The following is a 23,111-nucleotide window of genomic DNA, read 5'->3' as shown; positions in this document are numbered from 1 at the left end:
TATTAGAGAGACAGTGCTTAATTTGTGCCAGGGCTGAGCTCCAGCACCTCTAGGCTTGGCAGTTCATAGTCCTAGAAACCCGGCACCTCTGGGCTTGCCCTGTCAGTTATGAAAGTAAAAAAAACTGATTGAGCCCCAGCACCTCTTTCATTACAAATAAAGCATTGCAGAGAGGTACAGCTGCTACTGGACCCATGCCTGGGGCTGCCACACCCTGCGACGGAGGTGAATGAATGAGACCTGGAAAAATTAGGAGAGTAAATCAATCACACTCATTCAGCCCCAGAGGCAGGGAATTTAATGCATACTGCTGCAAACCCGTCCCGCTGCGAGTTTCCCAGCCAGCCAGCGGGTCTGCAACTGTGTCCCCTTCACCCTGGGGGGGGGGGGGTGACGCTGGGGTGAAGCAGCCGGGCTCCTGCAGCTCTCCAGCTCCAGGACAGACGCGTGAGGCCGAAGGCGGGGCGGGCAGGCTGCAGGAGGGCCGTGAGGCTGGGGAGGGAGAGAGGCGGCTTCTCCGTGCTCCAGGTGGGAGAGGGAGGCCAGGGCTGGGCGGTAGCAGCAGCAGGGTTGCATTGCTGGGCTAGGGCAAGAGCTAGAGCCCCACACCGGCCCCGACCTCCCCCCAGAGCCCAGCTCTCCTGCCCCCAGCGGCCCGGGAGGAACTGAACCATCGTTGCACAGGAAGTAGCGGCTGCTGGGAGAGGAGCAGCGGAGACGGCAGCATCTGCCGCACTCAATGAAAGAGACTCGCAGGGACCCAGCCAGCCGCCCCGATCCTACCCCCGCCCCGCCTCGCCCCCCGGGGAGCAGCGGCGGTGCCAGCACCCAGGGCAAGCTCTGAGCAGGGCAGTCGCTGCTGGAGGTGGCGGCGGCCAGGGAGCTGGAGCCGAGCCGGGCAGGAGCAGCTCCAGCTAATCCGGAGGCGGCGGCGGCAGGTTTGTGCGGCTCTGGCTGAAGGGGGTTGGTGCAGGGGAGGAGGGGGGTCGGGGCATTGCTGCTGTCTGTGCGGTGCACCGCTGTGGCCTTGGCTGGGGCTGCCTCTTGGCCGGTGTCGTGTGCGCGTCTGCCGAGCGCAGCCCTTCCCCGGGGAGCTCCTCCTCCAGCCCCCCGCTCCTCGCTGCAGCCCTTCCCTAGCGCCCTCTTGCCATCCACCCCTTCCCCAAGCCGCTGTCTCCTTGGTGCGCCCTTATCTCCTCCTGCCCTCTCCCTGCGGCCCCGCTCAGTGGGCGTCTTTCACCATAGCATCCTAGCTCCTTTCGCTCTCCCCAGCGCACCGCACTGAGACAGCTGCTCCCGGGCCCCAGCTCCCGCCCGGCCCCGCTGCTACCCCCATTGCTGCTGGGGATGGGTGGGAATTTTCACCCCCCCGGGGGGGGGGCGTTCACTTCCCCTGGAAGTTGACATCTTGACAGTTTTCCCGGTGTGTGCGCCCGGGATGCACATGGCGCGGGGCTGGGCTCAGCGGCGGCTGCAGCAGCTCCCGTCTCTAGCAGCTCCCGCAGAGCTGCCGCTCTCCTTTCTCTTCTCACCCCGCTGCCGGGCATTGCCCCCTGGCGCTGCCCCCGTCCCCCTCCCTGGCGCTGCAGGGAGAGGAGGAGCTGCCCCGGGGAGGGCGGCTCTGCCCAGCCTGGGACCCCAGGCGGCCGCTTCCTCCCCGCGGACTTCGCTGGCGGTGGGTTGAGGCTCAGCCCCTGCCCTGCAGCCGCGGGCTGTGATGTGTGTGTGAAAGGTCAGCGCTGTAGCAGGAGAGCGGGGACCATTAGCGGCCGCAAGAGCCTTGTCTCCCTTCAGCTCTTCCGTTTTCAGCTCCTTGTCAGTGTGGCTGGGGGAGGCCCAGGGTGACCAGATAGCAAGTGTGAGAAATCAGGATGGGGGAGGGGTAATACAGGCCTATATGAGACAAAGCCCCCCAATCAATACTGTCCCTATAGAATCGGGACATCTGGTCACCCTATGAAGGCCTGGTCCCTTGATTTCAGTTGGGATTTCGCTAAGGGGTGTGTGTGCCGTGCGCAGGCAGAATCACTGCATTAGAAGGGCTGTGCTGTGGGATGTTGCTTTTGTTTGTGTTTGTATAAGTGTCTGAAAAGCCCTGTGTGTCTGACCCATGGAAGCAAATAGGAGAGGAGAGGCAGGGAGCGGAAGGGAGGGGATATACTCCCTGAGCGTGTCAAGCTAAACTAAGTATCTGACGTGTCCAGCTGTATCAGTTGATCAAATTGTATGTGGACATTTGGAAGGTCCTATAAAGAAGAAAATATAGAAATGCAAAATGCTACATTAATAGCATCTTACATAAAAGAATCTGAGTGCTTTGCATAAGCTGGCCTCATTAGCCCTTGGCAGTAAATATTGTACACAATAAAATTAAGACTCTACCCCCCTCATCACTAGTGCAATGAATTGGGATAAGGATTTTTTGTTTCTTATTATTGAAAAGCAAAAAATATGTCACTTGTCCTTTTCTCGCTGAAATCTGCCCTGCCTCTGTTAAGATGAAGAAGCATGTGCAGAAAACGATGAAAGAATGGTTTAAAAATAAATAAGAAGCCTACTTCTGAATGGCTCCACTGTACATGAGCAGACAGCATGTAACTACAAAATGGAGAAGAGAAAACCCTGAGGATTTGACAGCCTAAACCAACTATAATATTGCTGTGCCATGGATTCTCTTAGGAGGATGGTGATGGGTTTAATAAAATGTTAATTTAATGTATAGGCACCCAGATCAGTAGTAATAATTCTTTCATAACTTTCAGTGTCACTTTTTCTTGGAACTGTGTTTATATTGAAACTTTTGTCAGTGCATGTGTTAGGCCAGGTCTATACTGCAGACCTATATCAGTATATCTACATTGCTCAGGGGTATGAAAAATCCACACCCCTGAGTAATATAGTTATACCAATCTAATCCCCGTGCAGACAGCGCTGTGTTGACAGGAGAGCTTCTGCTAACATACCTACCACCTCTCGGGGAGGTGGGATTAACTATGCCAACGGGAGAAACTCTCGTCGGCATAATAGCATCTTCGTATACAGTGCTACAGCAGCGCAGCTGCACCACTGTACAGTGCACAATGTACAGCTGCGCGCTGTAGCGCTGTAAGTGAAGACAAGCCCTTAGCATACTGGCCAGTTTGACACCTCATTTTCCATTAGCACTACTTTTGTTCTTGAGGCCACCATCTCTCCTTGGATCTTTGTTTCCTCTCTCTTTTCAGGGGAAGGGGTGTAGTAGTAGGGGAAAGTGAGGAAGTGTTACAACACTGTTGATAATTGGTCTCCCTTCTGACTGCTAATAAACTGCTCATGATTTCAGCAAACATATTTTCAAGTCTAATGTAAACTTAACTGATCTTTCACCCTTTCTTCCACTCTAGAGCTAACAGTTCAGGGTCCAGAATCACAAATATTTGACAACAGGTGAATTGCTGTTCTGAATCTGAGTTCTTAATAGTAAAGTGGTGAACATTTGGCCTGTCTTAACAGCATTTCTTTTGATGTGAAGTGTTACATTTGGAATTTTTGTTTTACTTTTGTCTGTACTATAACAATTTCTTTTTGCTAGATTCTATTGTGACTAACTGATTAAACTTACAATTAGGTTTGTATGCATTGATTCCACTTACACTGGAACAGATAAAACTTTCATGCAGATTCTTGGGCTGTGTCTACACTACAGAAACTGCTGATTGACACTGGGTGTTAAATGCAGTTGCCCCTTCTCAATCTGTCAAGTGTCTGGTATGCTTTGCTGCACCTGTTGAACTCAGCAGAATCCACACTAGTCGGACAAATGCTTTTAACAGCAGATGTGAGTCACTGCACTTTCTGTAGTATAGACAGTCTTGCATTCAAAAGTTGTCCAACTTAACTGTTCTGGCTTTGAAAAACAGTGATAAATTTACCTTTTAGTTACAGGAAAACAATCAAAGCATCATGTTTCTTGGCTCCTTGATTTTTAGACCCATATCTGCCTCCCTACCCTATATATTTGGTGTTACTAAACTTTTACGGTAAACATTACTTGCATTAAAAAAAAATAAAAAAGCTGACTAATGAAATTGAGTTAAAAAACTTCATCCACCTGGTCTAAAATGGCACCATGTCATGTTATGCTTCCTACTTTACTAATTTCTCATCTTAATTCTTCTCTCCCATATAAATGGCTTTGGCATATTGGAGAGATACAAACTACTGGCCTCTAACTGTAGCTTGAATCTAACATGTATAGCAGAGGGAAACCAGTTGGATTGTCTTATCTGAACACAATCAGTCTTGCAGCACCGTTTATAACAACTTTGTGTGGTTAGCACCTAGAGCTTTGAGTTGCTTTCTGGCCAAATTTGAGATTAGAGTTGGTTTTATCAATGAAGTTTCCCTGACTGTGGTCACTGAAGTTATCTTGAACTGAAATATAAGGAATTTCAGTTTCCATAGAGCCTAATTCTTAATCTTCTCAAACAGATGTTTCAGCAAACAGAACAAAATTCTATCTATATGGAACTCTTTCCAGTTAAAAGTGTTAATGTTCTTTTTTTCCAATCATAGAATGATAAAGCTATTGCCCTCTGTCATAGTTGTTTTACAAAATGAAACTGTTTGCTGCACATTCCACTATTAGTTTTATTTTTTCTTTTGGTTTCCATCTGCAGAAAGACTCTTTGTTTTGAAGTCCTAATAGATGTTTTGCTTATTTATGAAACTATTACTGAGTTGTTGGATTAGGAACTTTACTCTTCAGGGGAAAAGTGTAAATAAGGTATTCCTGTTAACTATGGTGTATTTATCACTGAATTACTAATATTGGTGGAAGCATCATGCTACAGTTTTTCTTAAAAAGTTGTATTTAGTTTTCTTTTCCTTGTCCCCTTGCTTATTAAAACATCAACACAATGGTGCTCTTCATTGCTTATTTCTCATCATCTTAGTTTTTTCAGTCAAAAACTGACAAACTTGAGCACTAGATGTTTCTTCTCATCTTTTAAAAGTATCTATGTTGCCAGTCTTACTTTCCTGCACATTTAATGTAGAGGTTTTTTTTTTTTTTTTTAAGGCCTGGTCTACACTAACCCCCCCCACTTCGGACTAAGGTACGCAAATTCAGCTACGTTAATAACGTAGCTGAATTCGAAGTACCTTAGTCCGAACTTACCGCAGTCCAGACGCGGCAGGAAGGCTCCCCCGTCGATGCTGCGTACTCCGCTCGCCGAGCTGGAGTACCAGCGTCGACGGCGAGCACTTCCGGGATCGATCCGGGATCGATTTATCGCGTCTTAACCAGACGCGATAAATTGAACTCAGAAAACCGATTGCTTACATCCGGACCCGGATGTAAGTGAAGACGTACCCAAAGACTTGCTGACTGTCAACACTTGAAGCCATTGGTTCATTGGTGAGAAAGGTTGGCCCTCTGGCTATTCTTCCTGCTTTAAATAGCTAGGTGAAGAACCCTAAAAAATCGCTGGAAGCAGCGGAATCTTCAATTTCATCATATCTAAGATTTTTTCCCCACCGTCTGTAGTGACATGCTTCCAACAGTCATTCTCCCTGCCTACTCTTACCCCTCAAGAAATTTAATGTTAAGACTTTGCACTAAATTTGTGTGCGTGTGATTATTAAAAACAAAAAAAGTACTTAAATGTTTGAGTACCTAAAGGATGAGTATGGAGAGAACTAGTTCTTCTTGTCTTATCTCCACAGAACAGGGTACAGTACACAGATATTATAGAAAAACTAAGGAGGTTAGGGTGGGGTGGGAGGTAGAATCTTTTATTTGTTATTGGAAGCAAGAATCCACTTGGCATTTTAAGGGAAAACTCAATTTTACCAGTGCAGTTGCTTCAAGAGGCCAAAATTACAACAACGTCTGTGTCTGTGATTACCCTATTCAGTTTTATTTCAATGCAGCTGAAGACGCATTCATTCACCAGATGTAAGAACATTTCCTGATCTGGAGAATAAGTATAGGAAATACTTCCAACTAAAATTTTATTGAAACTTGTAAAATTGTGAAGCTCTTATTTGTTGTGGGCCATGTTTTTTTTTTTTTTGTTTTGTTTAATTTTTAGAGTAGGATTACAGATAAGCAGTAATGCTAAGTATCCTGTGACAGTGAGAAGGGATGGGAGAAAAACTATATGAAAACAAGTTACCAATAACTTTTCTGAGCAGGGCAAAAGTTAGTGAACATAGCACTAGTATGTTGCCATATGCTGAGTGCAGGTCCCATTGTATATCTTTTGTGTGTGTAAAACTAGACAAGAGAACAAGAAATCTTTTTTAGTACTGAATAGTGTAGTAGTGAGATGTAAAATGTGTACAATAAACATATGTATAGGCACATGGAGTGTACATTATTTCAATATAAGAAATAATTGTATAATCAAAGACTAATGGATGAAATATCTTTTTGGTGTTTTGATATATTAGGAGGAGATTTCCTCTTGTTATTGCTACAGTTACTCCTGGGGGAATTCTGTGCCAAAAATATAAAAAATCTGTGCACAATATTTTAAGATTCTGCAAAATTCTGCATATTATATTTGCCAAAATAACACAATGTAATCACACCAGTTTCAGTTATTTTGGTAATTTATTTCAAAATACCAGTCAGCATGTCTGTAACAATACAGACAACAAAAATGAATCAGGAAATGTTTTTTGACAAATGGATTCCTTACTAGGCATATTAATTCAGAGCTTTGAGTAATAATTCATTTAAATTACAATACAGACATGTATTCCCCGCACCCCTCAGAAGCAGTGCAAAGGCTTGGGGGAGTTGGGGTAACAGAGGAGTTGAGGGAGAGGGAAGTAATTGCTGGGAAGGAGCCTGGGAATGAACCTGGAGGATTGTTGGGTGTGGGTAGGAGAAGTATGGTTTCTTTGGCGGGGGAGGGATTGTTAGGGAGCTTCCCTCCCTGCAGACCCTGGCTGACCTCTAGCTTCTCTCATTCAGTCATGCACATCTGTCCCTGCCCCCACGTGTCCCTGCATCCCCACTCAGCCACCCTTCCATCCCAACTCAGCCAGACCACCATCCTCATGTGTCCCTGCACCCCCTCCTCTGTCCCTATGCATGCTTCAGGGCAAGTCTACACTTTAAAACGCTGCATTGGTGCAGCAGGCAGGGTCCTAGAACCCAGGTTCCAGCCTGAGCATGGAAGTCTACACAGCAATGAAATGTCCCTGCAGCCTGAGCCCCGCAATCCCAAGTCGTCTGGCACGGCCATCGCGGGTGTCTAGTTGCTGTGTAGACATACCCTTAGAGCCCAGCCTTGAATGTCTATATTGCAGTTTTACAGCCCCACAGCCCAAACCCTGTGAGCCAGAGTCAGCTGACATGGGCCAGCTGCGAGTGTTTATTGGCAGTGTAGACATACCCTCAGAGACACAGGGCTCTGACCTGGGACTGGCACAAAGAAATGGAGAGGAAGCAAAGATGATAGCTACAGCATCATGGCTGAAGGGAGCCATGATCTTTGCCAGTCTGAACTCCATCTTACCCTTGGCTTCTCTATGCTAACTGAAGGATTTTCAGATTCTCTGTCAGGTGACTAATAAATTGTTACCTTCTTTTAAAAAGGTTGCCTGGTGTCAGTGCAAATACTTACTGAGAGCATTGTGTCTTGAATGAGTAAAAACTAAGCCTTCCCTGGCAGTCTGGCTTGACTGGACTTGCTTCAGGGAGCCATGGAGAAGGAGAAGGATTGCTGGTGCCCAAAGACCCAGTTTGCAAGTCTTGAAGGCCACGGGCCTGCGCCTGGGGAACCGTGTGGATCCTTGGGGTCTGGCAAGCTAAAGGAGTCACTCGCAAGGGACGGGTTACATGCTGGGGTGTAGATCAGACACTAGCCAAGATGAGTTTTCAGCCAGCGAGTTTCCATGTGAGCTTAGTGGCTCGTGGGGATATGCTTTGGCCAGCAAACCTGACCTACTCCCAGGCATTGTAAGTTTGAAACCTACCCTTAGCAGAACATGAAATATGGGCATTTTGCTATTATCTTCCTCTGTCAAGGGAGGTTTTATTTTGAGGATGTGTAGTTTGAGCATGGCAGATAATTCAGAAGGTGCTCAAACTGTTTTCCAAAAGAAAAATTATAGATGTGAATGCTTGCTGGGAGGGATGGGAGGGATTAAGGGGGAATAGGGGAGAGGGGATTGGAGCTGTGGTGAGGGATGGGGGGGCCTCAGGTCAGGGGGAGGGGATGGGAATTGGGGGAGTGGGAGAAGCATGTGGGACACTGGGGGGACATGGGGATGGATCGTGGGGGGGGGGAGGGGACCCTATCAGTCCCACATTCGCCTCTCCCATGTGTGTGCTGAGATCTGGTGGGGGGCCACTTTCCCTGCCCATCTGAGCTGGGATCTTGGGTGGGCCGGAAGGTAATGTAATTTAAACCCCCTGAAAACCAGGAAATACAAAGTTAAGATACATGCCATCCCCGCTAACCAGGCCCAATTTTGGATCAACTGGTCATCTAACAAGATCACAGATCGAGATGGTAAGGCTGTAGGTAAAATGTACATTTCTCTGGGCAGGTATACACTACGGGACTAAATCGACCTAAATTACACAACTCCAGCTACGTGAATAACGTAGCTGGAGTCAATGTATCTTAGGTCAACTTATTGCGGTGTCTACACTGTGCTGGGTCAACAGGAGAAAGTCTCCTGTCGACTTACCTTATGCTTCTTGTTCCGGTGGAGTACTGGAGTCAACGGGAGAGTGATCGGCGGTCGATTTAGACCTGCTGAATCGTCCCCCGGTGGACTGATCGCCACACGTTGATCCCCCAGTAAGTGGAGACAAGCCCTCTGGGTCTGACTACTCCATTGTTGTTATTGGAGAAGTGTATATTTTGCCTGCAGCCTTACCACCTGTTTCTATGATCTTGTCTGATCTCATAAGGTGATTGATCCAAATTTGGGCCTGGTTAGTTCTTGCAGGGAGACCGGTAGGGAAGATCCAGGTGTTTCAGGAAGTGGAGATGATGATTGAGTAGCTGGAGAGCATACTTCCCCCTCAGAGTCAGTACTTATTAATGCCTTGGCGTGGTGCTAAAAGGGTCTTCATGCTGCCTCTTGGATGGGACTGAAAACCAGTGTTCTTGCCACTTGTGGCAATTATTGCATTTATTTGTATTGCAGTAGCATCCACAATGTTAGATGCTTTCCAAACAGAAGAAGACATGGTCTCTGCCCAAAGAAGCCTAAAGTTCCTATGACTCTTTCACTACAATAGAGTCTGTACCTTGTCCAGTTTCCAACCCAGGTACAGACTAAATGCTTACATTTCATTGTCACTGTGGTTTCCTGAGATTCCTCAATAAAATACCTACCCATATTTGAAATTGGTCCAAAGGAACAACAGCCCATACTTTCTAGAGGGGCTAAAGGAGCAAGAATTACCTTCCTCTCATAAGAATTTTATGAGTTGAAGAGGTGGGCTGGAGAGTGTGTTAAGTAATTAGTGGAAAGAGTTGAATTCTAGAGTTCCCTGACAGCAGGTGAACACTCACCGGGATTATGTTATACAAATATTTAAAGACCAAGGTTTCTACATCATGAAGAGCTCTTAAACTCATTTGAACAGTTTTGCAAAAGGTGCCACTTTGCAGTTAGCCTAAAGCAGTTTAGTATTGGCCTCTTTATCATATGTCTAGCATTTTTCCTCTACAATGACAATTTTTATCTGCTACAGTGAAGGCAAGTGTGCTTTGATACAAATTTTATTACTCTTGTGCGCTAGAAATATTTTTTGGTAATTGTGGTATGTTGTCAGGATCCTTGACATCTTAAAGTGCGGTCTTTGTTTGTCTATAAATAATGCTAGTAAGTGTTTCCCTTAAGAAGGAAAGACTAGAATCAGCACCTGCACCCATTAGTTACTTAATCAAAATTGCCACACATTTAAGGAATAAATCAATTTTATTTTCTCTCTCATTTTTGACTGAAATAAACGTTAGAGAGACAAGATGGGTGAGGTAATATGTTTTATTGGACCAACTTCAGTTGGTGAGAGAAACAAGCTTTCAAGCTTATACAGAGCTCTCTAATATCTTGGAACCAACATGGCTACAACAACACTGCACAAAATAAATGTTGTCCAGTATACATAAGCTTTTGTTTGGTTTTGCATATCAAGCAGTAAACAGTCCATATTGCACGTTACACTTACGTCATGTTGTACATAATTCATGTGAAATTCTCTCCAAATTTTATGGCACAGAAACCAGGAATATGAAAATACCTTGCATTTCTTCTTTTTCTTCAAAACACTTCACAGATGTTAAATAATCCTTATGACAACTCTGTGTAGTAAATATTGTCTTTGTTTTTATGGATGAAGAAACAATTATTGGCATTGTTATGGTCTATGCTGTTAAGAGTGGGATTTTCAAAAGTGCCTGAAGCCTGGTCTACACTCAAAACTTTCACCAATGTAATTATTTTGTTTAGGGGGTGGGGATTTTTATCAAAATAGCTATATTGGTAAAAGCCCTAGTATGGATGCAGTTATATCATTATAAAAGTGCTTATACCAGTATAGATCATTTCCCATGCCATACAAGAATAAGCTGTACTGATATAAGCCCTCTTATACCAATGTTACTGCATCTGCATTTAAGGGAGGGGTTGGTGTTGTACCACTTTAACTATACCAGTAGAGTTATAGCAATACAACTTATATGAGTGTCTAATGACTTTAGAGGATAAATTCTATTGACTAACAGTGGGACTTGGGCTTCTAAGTCACCTAGGCACCCTAAGGCTAGAGATTGATGGTATGCCGTTAGGTGACGTACCAATTTTTTCACCTCAGGAAACTTATCTTCTGAGTTTGGTCTCTTTCTAACTCTCACTTTGCTCACAATGCAAAATCATCACAATTCAACATTATTGGCGGCTTCAGTTTGAGGCCAAGCACAATTGTAGTACAGGGTGTGACATCTCCGTAGTGTATTTGCAGAACACCTGCACACTAAGTGTGTTGGCTTCAGTCAAACCTAATCTCTTGCTTTCCTGAACACCAAATTTTCACAGAAATAGAGTCAGGGTAGTTTCAGCTGATTAGTCAAGCATAACAGTTTAAATCTGTTTTCAGAGGCAGGCAAAGGAAATGGAACATGATGTTGTCCTTGCTAGCCATTTTGGCTAGAAGAGTTCAGACCACACTTTCCTAAACAGAAGCTGATTGCATAGCTTGTCTTGTTTTTAGTAATATTTATTTGTAATTCATTTTCTGAGGTCTGCATCTGTATTTGTGCTAGAATTGTGTATCTGTAATCATTCTTGTATCATGAAAAATGTACCCGGGGTGAGGGAAATAATTCACTGTTAGAAATATATACATTTCTGTGATAACTAGCATTACAACCAATATTGACCTTACATCTGTTTAAAAGTTTAGATTATTAAAACATAAATTTATTTTTAAACCATGTATGCTTTTTTATTTTATTTTATTGCAACTTCACTCAGTTTTAACAGTGAAAAGTAGACTGGCCTGTTTCATTCTCTGATTAACAGCACACTGCAAAGATGGTTCGACTTCCACTGCTCCCAAAGAATGTTTAAAACTTTTCATTCTCTCCTCCTGAGCTGTCCATCAAAAGTATAAAACAAACAAATAAAAAACCCATGAAAAAACTGTATTCAGCCTGGGTTTTCTAAAAGTCCTTACAGTCCTTTAAATCATGGTATTGTAGAATAATTCTGAAAATATCGTGGATAGACCAAGTAACCATTGAAAAACTATTGGAGATTATTGGAATGCAGCAAACACTAGTCAGAGATCTTATGAAAAGAAATATTAAGAGGTTGTGCAGGCAATGTATGCTTATGGGCACTGAAAGGGAAATTTAATGGCAGAAGAACCTAAGGCAGAAAAAGAAGATCTTGGATGGACGATGGAGGTGCAGTATCCTGGGTGGATCAAAAGGATTATTCATCCACAAAGAGATTAGCAGAGGATTGTACAGAACGAGCTACCATGGTTGCAGAACGCTCCGCCCCCGTCCCGTAATGGAAATGCCACATAAGAAGAAAGGCCCTTATTTACAGAAAATGTGGATCCTAACTGAATGTCACTTTTTATAAAGTAAATCTGCACAGTACTTTGGAAAATAACTTCCATGGCTTTGTGGGACGTAAAGGAATCTTCAGTCTTACTGGGAAAATGGAGTTTACTTGTTTGTTGCCAGGGATACACTTGTCATGGTTATCTGGCATCCATGATAGTGTCTTTCTTACTGCAAGTATTTCACAGTGAAAGTCTGACAGACAGCAAGCATTCATCAGTGAGATACAGTAGCTGCTGTATGCAGCCCATCCTCTTGTTTACTCAGTTGTTGAAAGTGATGATGAAGGTGCTTCTTCCAATTCGTTCTGCCCTCATCCCAAATATATATATATATATATATATATATATATATATATATATATATATATCTCCAAATGCCAATCTCAAATGTTGTTCAAGGGCATAATGATGTCAATTGTTTTCACTCTTTCCTTTGTTTGGTATGCAACATATGGTGGATCAGTGTCTGAAGCCTTTGTTCCCAGTCAAGGCAGTGTGCCTAACCTTTCGCAATGGTTGGATGGAAGGAGTACTTTGTAATAGACTGTAGTAAGCATTCTGACACCAGTTTAGAAGCAGCCTTGATGGGTTCCAAAGGGAACCACAAACCACCTGGAAGGTTAATCTTTGAAATATGGCACTGGCTTGGAGGAGGAAGGGAAGAAAGGACCTGGGGAGAGGGGAGTGGTTGTCAAAAGTTTCCCCAGTTTACTGCAGTTAGCATTGCCTTTGAAACTAAACTTTGATTAAAACTGGTATTTCATATCCTCCTGCTCATCACAACCACAGCCATATCTGTGAATTGAGGAACGTTCCTTTGCCATACCATTAGTTTGGGAGCCTAATGACAAGAGTGAGGTGAGTTTTTTCATATGGCTTTACTGTTGGTTTAAAAAACAGAAAACTAACTTCATTATTTAAAATATCTTTCACTCTGATACAGTTTTGCCTAAATAGCTAAATGATGTTTTAACATTAAACTGACCTTTAAGCAAGATGCAAGCAAGTGATCTACTGTCTGGAATTCTGGCTAACATTTCGTTTACTGTAAATATGAAGGCCCTCTTTAAAATGTGGCTGCCTCCAAGCATATGTCTTTTATTTCAAATGCAGCTTAATTTGTTTAGAGAGAATTTCTACTGTATGAAATTTGTGGGGTGGGACAGAGGTGGTGCTGCTGGCTTTTAAAATGACAGGGTCAAGCTGAAAGTCCTTAAAAATTTGTCTTAAGAATATTTAGGACCCTTCATTTTCAATTTTTATTTTATTTATTTTTTTCCCTGGAATTTATCAGTGTTTATTACCCCAACAACAAAAACAGGTGAAAATCAGTGCAAAAAACTATTAATAATTTTTCTAGATAAATATCGGGGTTTATTTTGGTGGACAGAAAGATGGGGGGAAAGTATTCAGTAGATTAATGCTTTGAATTCCTTTCATCAACGTGTTTTGCTGCAGAACTAAAACAGAACTCAAAACACAATGTTACCTCTGAGTTTAAGAAAACAATACATCTCTAATTCCCAAATAAAACTTTTAATTTGAATAAACAGTATACTGTTGTAGACTTAGAACTATTAGCCTATAAATATTTACATTTAATACTTGGGCCACACCATTAGCAGCGCATACACTCAACTTTATCCTTTTCTCCTGTTTTTGTATTTTTAAAACTTTCAAATACTTCCTTGTGTTCTGAAACATACTCTGATACAGATTTTTGTTTTCTTCCCATTTTAGTGTGTTAAATCTATAAACCATTATTATTGCTCCGTGTTGGTCACGGAGGTCGCAGAAGTCACAGATTCCATGACTTTCCATGACCTCAGTGACTTCTGCAGGGGCCAGTGTGGCTGACCCCAGGGCCGCCCAAGCAGCTGGTTCCAGGGCCAGCTGCTCAGGTGACCCCGGGGCCAGCCACACTGGCTGGCCTCCAGCAGTGCTCACGTGATGATTTAGTCAGGGGTATATAGTACAAGTCATAGACAGCTCACAGGGCCTTGAATTTTTGTTTGTTGCCTGTGACCTGTCCATGACTTTTACTATGATTTTTACTAAAAATACCCATGACTAAATCGTAGCCTTAGCCATTATCTGCTAACAGCTCGAAATGTGTATGTGATGGGCGTGAGATACATCGGTATGTTCAGATCCGTACGCACTTCAGAGCTTGTGCATGTGCCTGTTTCTTCATTGTGTTATATCTTGTAGACTAATACATAGCCTTACTTCGACAGGCAGTTTTGCATATACACACAGACAAATGTATTATCGTAATACATATATCTCATGCAATGTATTGTATCTTCCTAATAAAATAAGTTTTTTTTTTATATATTTGATACTGATTTGTATCATTGATAATGATACAAAAGTAGGGTGAAAATTGGAAAAAAGTGAGTAATACTTTTTATAAAACCTGGGAATTTTTCAGTTAAAAATCAGTTTAAACTGAAAATGAAGGAGCTTAAGAATATTACATATATTTTTGTAAGCTTTCTTCTGACCCTGAAGAATTGAGTGCTACAGTATTATGAACATGTGCTTTCTTTTTATTGGGCAACCTACAATGACCAGTCCATGGCTCTACATTTCTTTGCAAGTATGCACATTATGTGCCTGTTCTATTTTTGTGACTAGGCCAGGTTTAAAGCAGAACAAGACGCCTGGGATCTTGCTGACTTAAGCACACACATGCAAGATTTTTGTGTCTTTCTATTTGTGCCTGCTCCAAAGTGTAGAGTGATGGCATGATGTTCATGTGCACACGCATGAATCACATCATTGTCATAGTAGGTGTAATTTAGGCCTAATAGTCAGATGTTGTCCCCTTTTAATAGGTTAGTAGGCTCCTTGCTTTGGTACTGAAGTATGCAACTTGGTCCATTGGAAATCCTTGGCAAACTGGCAAAATCCGAATGTTTCTAAACCATTTTCAGTTTCTCAGGGCATATCAAAACATCCAGATTCAATAATGAGTGTGTACACTTTAGCTCATCCCCACCCCATTTGTTTTTGCTGGTTGTTCACTTGTGATTGTGATATGTTTGTTTACCTCAAAATATTTAGGGTTAGATTGTACAACCCTTATTTCAAGTTGTTTCACGGAGTTCAGTGGGACTACTCATGTAAGTGTTCACCAAAATAAAGTAAAGGAGGTGTGATTTGAGTCCTTACAAACTGGCACCTTAAGACCATACCTTTCAGTTCTTCTCCACACTCCAAGATCTTTCCATATCTTTGACCTACTCATGTTCCTGCCAGAGAGCTTCTATTATTGCATTATTTGACTTTGTGCTTATCTACATGGTGCATTAATCCACACTAGAGGGTTGTAAATTGTAGTGTGTTGCACACTAACTGGCCTGTGTAGACCCTCCTGGCATGCACTAAAAGTTTGAAAGGTGACTACATTAGCGCACACGAGGGAACTTTTAGTGTACGCTAGCAGGGTCCACACAGGCCAGTTAGTGTGCAACACACTACAATTTAACACCCCACTGGTGCAAAATAATGCACTGTGTAGAAAAAGCCTACGTGTAATTAGGACTATTCTTACTGTTGCACTTTTACTTAATGAACTGTAAATTCTTAAGTCAGTAGAGAAATGTATGCTGTGGAACCCACTTTTACGGGGTTTTACCTTGATTCCAGAACATAGTTAAAACATAGATTGGCAAGACAAAACCACCTTGAACACTACCACATAGCAACTGGGTCCCACAATATGGCATATTCTTATATATTGATACGGCTAACAAGAATATCTAGAATTATAACAGTTAATACAAACAAAGAATTTTGGAAGGGATAAAAACCGTAAGCCGATCTCTAACAAGGATTAGGATGAGACCTTCATGAGGGCAGATTATATCATATCTGCCTACTGTTGGATTTTTGCATTGAGACATATGGTGCTGTCCACTGCCAGAAACAGGTTTCTAGACTAGATGGCTGTTGGGTCTGATCCAAAATGACAATTCTTATGTTCCATAGTAGAGGGGCCCTACAAAGCCACAAGGTAGTAGCAACTGTTGCACATTTAAACTTTAGCATAATTATGTTGCCACGCTAATCAAATATTCAGTGTGGTGGTGCCTCACTTGTTACCAGATTGTATCTTTCCCTCTGCAGCTGTGTAGCTACAAGTTCTAACCTTTCATGGGGTTTCTACTGAGAGTTTCTATAAGGTGATTTAGTCCATAAATCTCATCTACCAAGGGATGGTCTCCTTAGACAAACATACTTCTGCTTATCTGTTAGATCAACACAAGCTGAAAATATATCTCTTTTATTCGCCTTCCCGTCTAGCTAGAGATTTACTTCAACTTCAAGTATGGATTTAAATAAATTGCCAAATTACAGTAACGAGCACATAGGCTTAATAATGTGGAATATAAAAGACACAGTGATTGTACTAATGACAGGTTTTGTCTGTGTACATACATTCTTCATACTTTTAAGAACATTTTTTTTTCTTTGTTTGCAGCTGACTTTTTTTATTGCACCTATGTAACCATTTTTCTCTTCCAGAAATGTTTTGTTGGGGATTAAAAGGGGAGAGAGTTTGAGAGTGGGAAGAGAATTTTATACAATTAAACAAAATTACCTTCACCTTTTCTCAGATCAGTAACTCTGTATCAGCTATTAATAAAGAATTAAAAGAGGGGTAATGTAATTAATGAAAATCAAGATGGGTTTATGGAAAATAGATCCTGTCAAACTAACTTTATTTCTTTTTTGATGCGATTACAAGTTTGGTTGATAAAGGCAAGAAGGTTGATGTAATATACACATAGACTTCTGTAAGGCATTTGACTTGGTACCACATGACATTTTGATTAAAAAAACAAGTTCAGTATAATATTAACATGACACATTAAATGGATTAAACGCTGGCTGACTGATAGGTCTGAAAATATAATTATAAATAGGGAATAGTCATTGAGCAGGCATGTTTCCAGTAGGGTTCTGCAGGGATCAGTTCTTGGCCCTACACGATTTAAAATTTTTATCAATGACCTGGAAGAAAACATAAACTTATCAGTGATAAAGTTTGCAGATGACACAAATTGGGGACGTGGTAAATAAGAGGACAAGTCACTGATTCAGAGTGATATGGATCACTTAGTAAACTAAGTGCAAGAAAACACTGTGCATTTTAATATCACAAAATGTATGCAACTAGGAACAAGGAATATAGGCCATACATCCAGGATGGGTGAGACTATCCTGGGAAGCAGTGACTTTGAAAAATATCAGGGGTGGTGGTGTATAATCAGCTGAACATGATTATTCTCCCAGTGCGATGCTGTGGCCAAAAGAGCTAATATAATCCTAAAATGCATCTACAGGGGAATCTCGAGTAGGAGTAGAGAGATTATTTTACCTCTGTATTTGACACTGGTGCAACCACTGCTGGAATACTGTATCCAGTTCTGGTGCCCACAATTCAAGAAGGATGGTGATAAATTGGAGAGGGTTCAGAGAAGAGCCATGAGAATGACTGAAGGATTAGAAACATGCCTTATAGCAGGAGGCTCAAGGAGCTCAATATATTTAGCTGAACAAAGAGAAGGTTAAGGGATGACTTGATTACAGTCTGTAAGTGCCTAGATGGGGAACTAATATTTAAGAATGGGCTCCTCAGTCTAGCAGAGAAAGGTATAACATGATCCAGTGGCTGGAAGTTGAAGCTTGACAAATTCAGACTGTAAATAAGGTATATATTTTTGAATGCGAAGGTAATTAACCATTGGAACAACTTACAAAGCTTTGTGGTGTGTTCTCCATCACTGGCAATTTTAAAATCAAGATTGGATATTTTTCTAAAAGCTGTGCTGCCTTGGAATTATTTTGGGAGGTTCTATGGCTTCTGTTATTCAGGAGGTCAGACTAGATGATCACAATGGTCTCTTCTGGCCTTGGAATCGATGCATCTATGAAGTTATCCAGTGTTCCTTGGAAGTTGTCTCTTCTGAAGGGGCTCTTCTAGATCCTAGGGAAGAGCTATTTTTTCCTGTTCAGTTGCTCTGTGTGACCCCTCTCATTCAGGGATTATTTTTTACCTGCCTCAGGCCAGGTGTACACTACAAGGTTTGTTGGCGTAACTGTTACTGGTCCGGGGTGTGAAAAAAACCACTCTCCCTAGTGACCTGGTTATGTTGGTAAAACCCCCACTAGAGACACAGCTATGCTGGCAGAAGAGTGCTTATGTCAGCATAGCAAATGTTGTTCAGGGAGCTCGTGTTACTGTGCCAACAGAAAAACTCCTTCTGTTGGCATAAATTGCACCTACACCAAGGGACTCTGCTGGTATAGCCATACCAGCAAGAATTTATAGTGTAGACAGCCCTTAGTTTGAGTTCTTGCACCTGATCTCTCCTAGCTTGGACCTTGTTGTCTGTCTTTTCTCCTTCTTTCCCTCTTCCCCTTCTCATGTCCCTTCAAAGGAATCTCCAGTCCTTTCACTTATTGCTATCCAGCCCTTGCTGCTGGTCTAGAATAGGAGATTTAGCTTTTTGCCAAACCACCGTTCTCCCTCTGTACTTTGTCCAGCAGGTCCTTTCATAATTGTCATTCTCCCCTCCCCCCCCCAACCCGCTGAAACTGTTGAAATCCTTATAATGAGTTCCCTGAAGGAAAGCTGTTGGCTGAAGTTCCCAAGCAACTGGAATATCGTAGCTGTCCCTTTAGTGTAATGAGGACATGTTGGTTTTCCAAGGAATCATAAGCTACACTGTAAATTATGTATGTGACACATGTGGAGACGCAGGATTGAGAATCATCTTGTTCAAATGTTGGCATTGCACAACGTAATGTTAAGTTGTAAGTAGTGGTTCCCAAATGTTTAGGCAGCTCTAGCAGTTTACTTAAGTAAGACTTTGATTGGACAGGCCAATACCTGCCTTCATTCCATTTAGTTAGGTGAGCTCTGACCCCCAGTAGAATTTGGGGTGTTTGGAACAATTGAAAACTTTTTTGTAGGACGGAGAGCACCCAGATTAAAATAGTTTGGTAGTAGCAGTAGCACAGTCATGTATGCCTGATGGAACCAGCACTGGGGCTCACTGGTAGCAAATTTTCGGAACAGTGGTGATCTGATGATACGTCACTGAATGTATCACCCTGAATGATTCATGGTTTGATCAAGCCTGATTTCTGCTGAGATGGGTTATTTTTGGATGTATCCCAGCATGCTGTAATTAAGTTTCTGATTCCTGGATGTAGTCTGCGATGGCTTTTCCCAGCTTGCCTCCACCTTAAGTGTTCAGTGTAATGTAGGTTGGTACTAACTAGTGCTCCCTGATGGTACTTGGAAGCTTCTCTGTCCTGAATCAATTTGGGGTCAGTGAACACTAGTTTTTGTTCTTAAAAATGGTGGATATACTTATTTAATGAAATATTGATTACTGAATAAATTGTGTGACCATCTTAATGAAATAGCTTTTGTGAAAATAAGGAAACTGAAACAGTAGCACTTCTTTTTGAGTGAAGTTGTGTTTTCTGTAGCTTAGCCGGAATGCAGTTGTTTGACCCATTTGATTGACAGAGAAGTATCTCATAAATCCATACCAGCCAATCTACAGATAATAAAAAGCTAATGTAAAAGACAGCCACACATTCTGTGAAAACAGTAATTTAAAGGAGACTTCATACTTTGATTGAAACAAGTCCTTGGATTACTCTCCTTTTGAGATCTAAAATAGAGCACTTTATCAAGTCCTATATTATCAAAAGTAAGTGCTACTTAGTAAGAGTGCATAAAATTATCATGATTGAGCTATGGACATAGCCTTTGGGAAAAGACTTGGTGGCCTTAGAGAAAAGAGTAAAAGTCATAGTGAGGCACAACCTTCCCCTCCACCCCTCAAGTTGTACATATCTTGTGCCTCCAACAACCTAATATTTGGATTTTAATGCAAACTATAAGAGCAGTTCTGATTAGTCTGGAACATAGGATTTGTCATGTTAGAGTCTGGCTTTTGGAAACCATAATGGCTTTTCAGATAAAAATATAAATCTTATTTTGTAAGAGTTTGTGGGGATGTTGAGAGGTGTACCTGTGAAACTTCTGACCACCCTGCGGTTTTAGAGCTCTCTCGGAATCCACTAGTCTAGGCTTTCCTGTTGCTGAGTTCTGTTAGCCTTCTGTGAGGTTTAACTCTCCCACTCAAGTTGTTCGTCAGTTTGATTCACTGGCTTAAATGCGAAATATCCCAAAAGTCACAAATATATTCTTTTTGAATGGGTAAACAGCCTCCTTCCCTATCCATTCTGAAAACATTGGGAGTGCAGCAAGTCCAGCCTTCATCATACCAAGAGTATGTCTACATTGCAATAAAAAATCTGCAGCAGTGAATCTGAGACCATGTCAATTGACTTGGGCTTGTGGGGCTCAGTCTGTGGGGCTAAAAATTGCAGTGGAGGCATTTGGGCTGGAGTCTGGGCAGAGAAACCCACCCCCCTCACAGGGTTTCAAAGTCCAGGCTCTGGCCTGAGCCCGAATGACTACACTGCAATTTTTAGCCCCTCAGCCAGATCCCCAGGAGCCCAAGTGAGGTGACCTAGGATAGCCGTGGGTCTTTTATTGCGGTATAGATGTGCCCTGAGTAGCTGAGAGTGGGCAGAGCCAATTTTAAGGTCAGTAGTGTGATGTTTGTTTGTTTTGTAATTAAGGATGTAGAGACTAAGTATTGGTTCAAATGTGTAAGGCTCTAAGGTACAACTTTTTTAAAACTACCTTTTGGCTTAGAACAGGGGTCAGCAACCTTTCAGAAGTGGCGTGCCGAATCTTCATTTATTCACTCTAATTTAAGGTTTCGCGTGCCAGTCATACATTTTAACATTTTTAGAAGGTCTCTTTCTATAAGTCTATAATATATAACTAAACTATTATTGTATGTAAAGTAAATAAGGTTTTTAAAATGTTTAAGAAGCTTCATTTAAAATTAAATTAAAATGCAGAGCCCCCCAGACTGGTGGTCAGGACCCGGACAGTGTGAATGCCACTGAAAATCAGCTCGTGTTCCGCCTTCGGCACATGTGCCATAGGTTGCCTACCCCTGTCTTAGAACTTCTCAAGATTGAGCAGACACTTCCAAAACTTCAATTGTCTCCTGAAAGTTTATGTATTTATATGATTATATATCATTGAAAAGTGCTTTACAAAAATTTTCTCCAAACCAATGCCCATAATAAAATGTATATACACCTCTACCCCAATATAACACTGTCCTCGGGAGCCAAAAAATCTTATTGCGTTATAGGTGAAACCACGTTATATCGAACTTGCTTTGATCCGCCGGAGTGCACAGCCCCGCCCCCCGGAGCGCTGCTTTACCGTGTTATATCCGAATTCATGTTATATCGGGCTGCGTTATATCGGGGTAGAGGTGTATTAATAGTATGATGCATGAACTGTGCTTTGTGACTTGGCTCCCACAAAAATATGCTATAATTTTTTTAAGATCACATTTAAATTGATACGTCAATTGTCAGTGTGACAATAAATGTATGCATATTGAAGTCAGTGGGACTGCTTGTGTTTAAGCATATGCATAAGTGTTTACAATATTGGGCCCTTAATGTACAATAACTATAATTCTCAAAGTAGATTCTTCGAAGTGTGCATTTTCAACACAACTCTTAAAATGAGTGTTGTAGTGCAGGCTGACCACCCTTATGTAGTGGGTGTCCATTTATTGAAAGAAGGGGCTAAGTATTGTGTTATAGTAAGCAGGGATGTTGTCCCTATCCTCTGTTTGCCAGAAGCTGGGAATGAGCGACGGGATGGATCACTTGATGATTGCCTGTTCTGTTCATTCCCTCTTGGGCACGTGGCATTGGCCACTGTCAGAAGATAGGACACTGGGCTAGGTGGACCTTTGGTCTGACCCAGTATGGCTGTTCTTATGTTCTATGTTCTATGATTCTGCAGCCACAAAAAGCATACATCCAGGATGCTGGTAAAGAGGAAGGAATTGATGAATGGATACATGTGGTGAGGTTTTTGTTTTTGCTGCTCACCATTTCCTAGTAACTTTTTTAAAAAAGCATTCTCTAGAAAGGAGGTGGGAATCTGTACAATAATTTCATAATAAATGTTATATGACTCGATAAACAAAAATCTCAAACTATAAATAGGGGGTTCCAGGCTTTGAAAATGTTACTCAATAATATACCTACATGGCTAAGGACTAAGTTTGCTATCTCATTCCCTGGTGAAAAATAGCTGTGCTTCCATGCTCCCGGCAATTTAGGCTAAACGCTTAAGCCCTATTGACTTCAAGATTCCTGCTTGCGTTGGTCAAGTCAGCTGCTTTTCCCTAACCCTGTGGTGTCCTATGTAAGGATAAAAGGGACAGGAAAATGCTCAATCTATGGAGTGGAAAGTGCTGTGTGTGTATTCGTCTGGGGGAGAGTAGAGACTGTTGCAGAGAAGAAGGAAGGAGAGAGGAGTTTGGTGTCCAGACACCCCAAGGAGAGAACAGAATAGTTAACCCCCCCAAAATAAACAGTTAGCTTAGTATGCAATCAATTCGTCTATTTTGCTCTAAATATATGTTGATTAAGGTCTCCTGTGAAAGCTTGTAATGTTGTAAACTTAGGGTATGTCTACACTAGAAGGGTATTTCGATTTCACTTAAATCGAATATGTGGAATCGATATTGCAAAGTCGAACTTGTTTGTCCACACTAAGGACAGTAATTCGACTTTGTGAGTCCACACCTACAGGGAAAGCGTCGACATTGGAAGCGGTGACTGTCCGCACGGCGCCGGCCCCTCAACTTCTCCGGGGAGCCCCGCTGCCCGCCTGGGGCTCGCCCGGGTCCCCCGCAGCCCGGGCAGCCGGTCCCAGCCCCGGCTCTGCTGCCGCGCCCGCCGCTGGGCTCGGGGCTCCGCACGGCGCCGGCCCCTCAACTTCTCCGGGGAGCCCCGCTGCCCGCCTGGGGCTCGCCCGGGTCCCCCGCAGCCCGGGCAGCCGGTCCCAGCCCCGGCTCTGCTGCCGCGCCCGCCG

At 42.6% G+C, this 23,111-nt stretch overlaps 1 protein-coding gene across 1 annotated transcript in view; it reads left to right on the top strand.

Moving 5' to 3' along the window:
• Positions 1-580: 580 nt before the first annotated feature.
• Positions 581-23,111, top strand: part of LOC112119888 (1-acyl-sn-glycerol-3-phosphate acyltransferase gamma) — a 128,322-nt gene continuing 105,791 nt past the window's right edge. The window contains exon 1 of the mRNA XM_024218775.3: positions 581-938. The gene's annotated coding sequence lies outside the window, so the exon portion shown is untranslated. The remainder of the gene's footprint in view (positions 939-23,111) is intronic.

The sequence above is a fragment of the Terrapene carolina genome, unplaced genomic scaffold (assembly GCF_002925995.2).
Source record: "Terrapene carolina triunguis isolate 2854851 unplaced genomic scaffold, T_m_triunguis-2.0 Scaffold26, whole genome shotgun sequence".
Classification (NCBI taxonomy): Eukaryota; Metazoa; Chordata; order Testudines; family Emydidae; genus Terrapene; species Terrapene triunguis.
This window is presented reverse-complemented; position numbering and strand designations above follow the sequence as displayed.